Here is an 8,571-nt window from a genome sequence, read left to right on the forward strand (position 1 = left end):
TAGACAGAGGGCGGGAGCTAGCTCCGTCTGGCCAGGCTGTGATAGGCTCTCCCACTCCTAAACCTGCCATCCTGAGTGGTGGAAGATGGAGTCAGTCTCACAGACATAGAAGCAGGTGCAGACTGATTACCTATGGGCGTTGACACAAAAGCTGTGTCTGGCAGTTCCTTTACAATAGCCTTGTTAATTTTGTCATTTCCCTCAGTAACACATGCAGCAGTGTTTTTTTTTTCTATTCTAGATTCCGTCCCAGTGTGAAGGACGCTGTGCACTGATGAACAGACACGTCATCATAATATAGAGATGGTGGCCGACAGATTGGACACTGTTACAGATTATGTGTTTGATGTTTTGAACGTAGATAATTCCTATACAATAGTGTGATGAATGATTGCAGATACGTACGTTGTTTTGTCGGCATTGAAATTGTTAAGATTGTGAGAATAGAAGCTGTGAGGAGTGAGTGTGTGACCCCCTCCTGTAGAATGCAATGGTGTGGGGGAGGGGGGCTGTGTGATGTGTGCAGTGTGAAATGCAGACCGGCTGGTATACAGGGCGTGCACTGATTAGACAAGGGATTACAATATTGCACTGGTTTTAGATCTATATTGTATGCTCTTATTTTTAACAGCAGTAATGTCTAAAAACCAAAATTCTTAGTGTTTTGTGTATGGGGTTAAAATCAGTTTCTTTTTTTTCTGTGTACAGGAAAGTTTCTTATTTTTGCGCATGCGTTGTTGTTGATAAAAGTTACGCTGCATATTTATGTGTTATGATGTGATAAGATTTAATGTGTTTTGATGTTAATTCAAATGTATTAAACTACAGATATTGTGAGACACGGGGTCTTGAAAATGTATGTACCCCCACTGTTCCCTATCCTTGTATATAGTTTATTGGTTTCCAGTAATTAATATTACCAGATATAATATTTTCCATTTTATTGAATAACTAATTATAATTGTTTTGTTTTTGTTTTCACACATGAGGCATGTGCTATGGGGCTGCCTAAATGTTATTTTGGAAAATGTGAGATGTTTTACAGGTAAATGGTTGCAAGTCATTTTAAAGATAAAATGTATTTTTTGTCAGGAGAAAGTCATTTTTGTTCCAGGCTGTTGTGTATTACAGGGGGCCAAACTAGTGCCCCCCAGATAGAGTGCCTGTCTTTATTATGTTGAGATGTAGTTTTGAACCCTGCTACATTACTTTCGCAGAGTCCACAAAGGGGGGAATGGTGAAGGAACTGATCAGGTACAATTTTGGTTTGTTTTGAATTAATGGATTTGGTTCCAGGAGATCTACAAAATGTGTATGAGACCCCAATGAGTAATCCACATTAAATGTGTATAAGAGTAACCTAAATGTTGATGTTTTTCTGTGTAGATCCTTCCAGAACAGTAAATATGGCACCGGGCATGCTGTGCTGTAGTCTCCACCCAATATGAGGTATTGTGTAAGAGACCATCCCCCTCCAGCAAATTTACACAAGAGGCCGAAGTCACTCACAGATGAGTCTTTACAGATTTAGGAGGGAAGGAGGTGAAAATTATCTGAACATTGTTCATTTTATGTAAAGATTTTAGTAATTTTTATTAGTTTTTGTATTAATCAAGTATTTACAGAACCTGATAAAGTGAGATTCTTAAAGCGTTCTGGATTATCAGATGAGTGTGGAGAAGTGTATAACATTTGTTTTTATTTTAGAGAATGAAGACGCCACCCCTTTGAAATGTTCTATCTATATGTGACATGGGTTTTTTAATGTAAATTTGTAATGTAGAAATACTTGATCATATACAGTATGTACAAGACAGGATACGAGGCACCAGGTAAATTATCCAGAGACCGCTCTCACCTTCTCATTCATCTCAAGGAGGGGAGCTGGAGGTGCTCGCTGAGGCTGTAACCTGGCAGAAGGTAAGACGGCCGACATTTACACTGACTCTAGGTACGCTTTTGGCATCGCACACAATTATGGGCCCATTGGTAGTAGGAACTTTATTGGATCATCGGGTAAGCCAATTGAGAGAGCAAGAGAAGACAGAACTGACAACAAGGGTATGTGCGGCCAGGTGTCAGTAAATTGGCTTGTCCCTGGATACAATAATGCCACCACTAGGTTTGTAGCAGCCGGCATGATGTGCGCACGGCATGACATAGGTAAAACAGCAGAGGTACCTGTGAAAAGTGCAGCCCGGCCAGATTACCCGTCCCAGCGACTGCATAACATACAACTACCCGAGGTAGAAGTGTATGACAATGTGCTCGTGTGTGTAGACCTGTTCCCAGGGGGGCCTGAAGCCCAGCCGATATCTTCCCCACCGCAGACGTTGTGTGTAGTGACAGGGGAACAGTGTTATCCCAAGTATTGACCTGGTGTTTGTACAATGATAAGATGTCAGCAGTTCTCCAGACGTTATTCCAGAGTTAGTTTGTTTAATAACGATATTCAAAAAGGGTTGTGGGAATATTAAATACTGAGGTTAAGTTTTATGTAAAGTTCTGGACCAGCCTCAGCATTGGACTATTGGCGGCGTGCGTCAGTATTATGTTTGTGTAAATGATAACTTCTCAGTGCAAGTAGATTCCCATTTGAAAATATTTTTGTTGTGAAAGGAAAATTTTAGAGCAGAGAATTCTGTGCAGTGTATATGTGTATGTATAGATATATATAAAGAGAAGAAGAATCAGTTTGTAGGTATCAGTTTTAGTTACTGCCCAGTGTGAACGTTTAACATAAATCTGTCATTGTTAATGGTTTTTCTTCAAATTAATTATCTGATTAAGATCAATTACTGATTATGCGATGAAAAGCTTGTTCTCCACAGGAAGAGTCCAACTGGGAGCGGAAGGCGTGAGAACCAGATTCTGACAGAATGTGGACGGATAAAGGAAGGTAAACCGGTAGAACCCAAGGCACTCTTGATCGCACTTGTATTGATGGTGTATGACCTCACATATGCCCCAAGACTGCAAGGATCGATTTGGTAAGATCTAATTGGTATGTTCCAGGCTTTACAGCTGATGCTGCTAAATTCTGTTAGAGCCGTTTGATTTGCCTACAGAACAGTCCTGGCAGACCCGTGCCAACCTTATCATACCCGCCTCCCACAAAGAGAACAGACCTTGAGAGGCCTTCCCAGGTAGAACGAAGCAGAGAGGGGGGGGGGAATTGGTTTGAGACACTTGTCAGATAAACATGTGGAATCTGTGTATATTTCTGTGAATAGGAGCTGTTCCAGGTAATCAGCTGAGAATAAGGTATAAATCCTGCTGGAAAGTGTGACACCAAGTTCAAATACAATGTACTCAGTAATTATACATCTTCTAGGTGCCAGTGTAACCGAGAAGTTTTTCTTACATAAAGATGTTTGTTTGTCATTTAAGGGCCTGTCATTATTATTGTATGTACTTAGAACAACGTTTATAGTGTATGCGGATGATGTTATCACCAGATTAGTATTTATTTTAACAATTGACAAGGGTTGGGGGTCCCCGGCAAGTGCCAGTAAACCTGAACCAAAAGACTTTTAATATGATGAACTCCATCACTGAGATGCGGCAGGCCCAGCCTGAGCCAGTACAACGCTTTTGTTATGAACTGACGGCAGTGTCACAATTCTAAGCAGCCGCCCAGAAAAGTAACTTACTGGAGGAAGAGGACAGATGCGGAGGGTTTGTGGTAGTCACAATAAAACTCCACTAATCCGTCTACGTGGGATCTCACCCCAGGCTCACAGCATGAGGTGCTATGTACAGCCTGGTGACGTATACTAAAAGAGACGGTGTCTGACAGATGAGAAGGACCAAACCAAGTCCTGATGACATCAGTAAAGATCAAAGTAAAGAGCAAAGACCTGAGTGAATCCGTCAGCAGTATCAAGTGTTTTAATAAGTAAGTGACCAGGTGGAGGATAGTAATAAATCCCCTACTGGATACCACTGTGCAGTCTGACTCCACAGAAGACAGAAGAAGAAGAGAACGATGATGTACAGGACTGGCAATGAACTGATGGGACCCAAAACCTGAGGGTGATAGCATGAGATTGGTGATAGCATTATTGTAAAGGATCTGCCAGGCACAGCGGGGTTAACGCCCATAGGTAATCAGTCGGCACCTGAGTCTATGTGTCTGAGACTGACTCCAGCTTCCACCACTCAGGCTGGCAGGCTTAGGAGTGGGAGAGCCTATCGCAGCCTGGCCAGACTCAGCTAGCTCCCGCCCTCTGTCTATTTATACCTGCCTTTCCTGTTCCTCCAGTGCTTGTGATTCTTCTCGTGTGGTTTCCTGGCCCAGCTACAGCTCCTACTACTTGATCCTGCTCCATACTGACCCTGGCTTACTGACTACTCTTCTGCTCTGCGTATTGTACCTCGTACACTCCTGGTTTGACTCGGCTCGTTCACCTCTCTTGTTGCTCGCGGTGTTGCCGTGGGCAACTGCCCCATTTCCCTAGCTTTGTGTACCCTTGTCTGTTTCGTGCACTTACTGAGCGTAGGGACCGCCGCGGTGCTGCAAATTACAATCTGAGGAGTTTTATGTGGAGGTGTGAGGTGATGGTCACTGGTTGTTGTCACTCATATGTAAGAAGTACATGGCAGCAATGAGAGCCCAGAGATTATGGTATCTGGGTGTCTTTAGGTTTGGGGAAGATGCTGCCCATGACCTGTTATATCTGCAGGGGTAAAAGTCCCATTAGGACAGTAAGTGACAGTGCGACAATTATTACCATTAATAAAAATGTAGACTGGATTAATTATATATATATTACAATCAGCAGCGGTTTGTAGATTATACCAAGACAACCATCCTGTATCCTGAGGAGAATAGGGAAAGTTAGGACCACTCGGAAACCTTGGAAGTCCAGGTACAAAGGGGGGTTACTCATAAGGAGTAGCTCGTCTCAAGCTGGTGAAGAAATCCGAAACCCCTACCCGCCTGGTTTGAGTGGTCAGTGGTAGGTTGATAGGCAAGACTCAGGGATAGAGTACTAATATTTTTAGGGGGGACTGTCAGGGATCATTACCATGTATATTGTTTGCAAAAATATTATCCTTATATACACATATATATCAGTATATTACACAAAGAGATTGGATCTATGGAACACAAAGGAGCCTGCATGAAGGAAACACCTATGGAGACACCGCCCCTGGAATGCAAGAGGAGTGTACAGAAGAACTTACAGCTGAGGAGCCAATAGGGCTTAAGCACGTCCCACCTTCCTACAGGGAAGTTTTTTTTGTGTTTCTTTGTTCAATAAAAAGTTCAGTTCACTTCCTACCTCACTGAGGGAGGACATCTACCAACTTGTCTTCCTGGTATATTTTCTCCATACATGCCCTCAGTTCCAATTTACAGAGGTGGCTATTCGGTGTGGAATAACAGGGAGAAGGAAGTTTGCCCTGACATAAGTAACTTAGAAATGTATATGAAATAAAAAAGGAAATATATGGTAGTAATATTAATAATAATAAGTGAATAAAAAATTCAACAAATAATTCAAGTGTAATGACGTAAATGTGACAAATCTAAAATGTGTGAAAGTGAGCAAAAGCAAAAAAAAAAGAATAATGCATATCACAAAAAAATTAAAATTAAGAAATGAAAAAACGGGGATAATAAAAATGCTGACCATACATTGACCATACCAAAGTCTACATATTAAGTAACTTATATACAAAATGAACCACTAAAATGAAAGATATTTGCAAGTATGGGAAATATCAAAAGAAGATTTTCACAGCTGCACAAATTTGAGCTCTATCATGACATGATGGTCATCTTTGATGAGGGACACGTTCATAGAAGAAAAAGATGGTTATGGCCCAGAAGATTCCAGAGATCAGTGTTAGCAGCGTAAGCTATAGGTCTAACCTGTATATATAAAAACAAAGAATATATTATTAAAAATAAGATAGAAAACATAAATAAAATAAGATACACCCAATACCACTTAAAAACTTTGTCGACAGCCAGAGAAACGAAGAGAAGCCAATAGTCTCAATGAGTTTTAAGGGCTCGTCGACACGCTGCGCAATTGCCGCGTTTTTTCCAGCCAGAATTTCGGACGGAAAATACGCAGCAGAATACAGTAGCAGCAAAGTGGGTGAGATTTAACAAATCTTATCCACACGCTGTGTAAAAATTCCAACCAAAAATTGACCTGCGGTGCGTATTGCCTCTGACCTTCAAAAGCCTTGCATGCATGATGTAATCGAAAATGCTGTGGGATCGTTTTTAGCTGTTCAATTTCCTCTGTTTTATTGGCATTCTCAATATCCCTGACCTGTTCCTTGAGGCAAATATGCAATTCACGGGTAGTCATGCCAATATACATTTTTGTACAGGGGCAAGTTGCATCGTAAATCATGCCCTTAGTAGTGCAAGTTATAGACCAACACATTTTAAAATTGTGTTGGCTTCTAGAATCAACAAAATTCTGGGAGCGTTCAAGGTCAGGACACCTAAGACAATCACCACAATGTTTGCATGCCCACTTGGGGTCATTTGTTCCAAAAAGTTTACCTGGTTTCACTGGTAGATAACTGTGGACTATGGTGTCACGCAGATTATTAGGATAATCCAGCAACACTTTTTGTAGTATCAAAATTTAGTTGGGGTACTTCTCATTTCTGACCAACGTGAGTTGTAGGTAGTCGTGAACCTCACTTTAGATTTTGCTTTGTTTTTGTCAACTGTTTGTAGCAATTGTTCTGGGGGAGCTTACACTGCACGTTGGTGTGATTTATTAATATTGCGACGACTGTATCCCCTTTGGGCTAATCTCTCTTTTAACTCCATCAAACGATATTTAAAGTCTCCATCAGTTGAAGAAATCTTAATGCGCAAGAATTGTCCAGTCGGTATAGCCTCAATAGTATGTCGGGGGTGTGAAGAAGTTGTACAGCGGGGCGTTTACTACTTTTACTAGCTGGGCGTTGTGTATAGAAGTATCATCCACTTCTCTTCACAACGCCCAGCTTCTGGCAGTGCAGATCTGTGACGTCACTCACAGGTCCTGCATCGTGTCGGCACCAGAGGCTACAGTTGATTCTGCAGCAGCATCAGCATTTGCAGGTAAGTAGCTACATCGACTTACCTGCAAACGCCGATGCTGCTGCAGAATCATCTGTAGCCTCTGGTGCCGGTGTCCTCGCTCGTCTGACACGATGCAGGACCTGTGAGTGACGACACAGCGTGATCTCTGGAGAACACGGCTGTGTCTGCACTGCCAGAAGCTGGGCGTTGTGAAGAGAAGTGGATGACACTTCTATACACAACGCCCAGCTAGTAAAAGTAGTAAACACGCCCCGATGTACGCACATAATACACGCCCAGTTGTACTTTTACTTTTCAACACGCCCAGTTGTACTTTTGCAAGCCTCATTTGCATAAATACGAAAATGGTCATAACTTGGCCAAAAATGCTCGTTTTTTAAAAATAAAAACGTTACTGTAATCTACATTCCAGCGCCGAGCTGCTGCAATAGCAGATAGGAGTTGCAAAATCTGGTGACAGAGCCTCTTTAAGGAGAAAGTCCAGAAGAGATAACATTAGTTCTGAAAAGTCTTTTCTATTCATTAAACTCGCCACTTCATGTAACCCATCTGTATGCTGGTACACAATGACTCGACGTCACAGATTACCAAGATGCGATTGACATCTAAATTAATCCTCTCAATTTTCAAGAAGAGATCTGCCGAATCTATTAGATATGATGGAAGACATTCCACCAATGACTTTAAGTGATGGACTATCCATCTACATATCTTCTCGGTTAACCCCCCTGTGCCGGATATAATTGGCCTACCTGGAGGATTCTTTGCATCCTTATGCATTTTAGTTAACAAATACAGCGTTGGTATTTTTGGCTCTGTTACGATCAAAGATTTCATCAGGGATTTGGAGATGGTCCCAGCATCCATAGCCCCCTGTAGGATTTGAACAATTTTTGATCTGAAGGATGATAGCTTTTTTTAGAACAAATAGGATTTTTTAGCTGACGATTCGCTTCATTGATGTACATCTGGCGTGGCCATAGTACCACATTCCGGCCTTTGTCGGCAGGTTTCACAATCACGTCATGTCAGGATTGAATCCTCTCTAAGTTCTCCCCATTATCTATTTGTCTTGCAGTGGATCTTTATGTCAAACTTCTCTCTGATGAATGGCATAATATACAAAGAAGAATAAAAAAATTATAACCTGACAAAATTGGAGAGGGTGCCACGGTCTATGGGTATGTGGACCCACTAGGCCGCACCGCCGTAGCGGGGAGGCAGCTGGCCAAACAACAGAGCACCCCAGCAATACAAAGTCCCACACTAGGGTACCTGAGAAGTCCGGACAGTGGCCGAGGCTTTGGCATGGATGGAGGTGGGTGCAGCAGGTTACGCCAGACGTGGCGGATGACAGCAGGTTGCGCCAGACATGGCGGATCACACTGGACGTGACAGACGACAGCAGATGCAGTGGGACACGACTTTAACACTAACAGGCTCAGGAACAAGAACACAGCACAGGATACAGGTAACGGGGCACGGGTAACAACAGGAACGGGATA

This window comes from Rhinoderma darwinii, chromosome 3, assembly GCF_050947455.1.
Source record: "Rhinoderma darwinii isolate aRhiDar2 chromosome 3, aRhiDar2.hap1, whole genome shotgun sequence".
Lineage (NCBI taxonomy): Eukaryota > Metazoa > Chordata > Amphibia > Anura > Rhinodermatidae > Rhinoderma > Rhinoderma darwinii.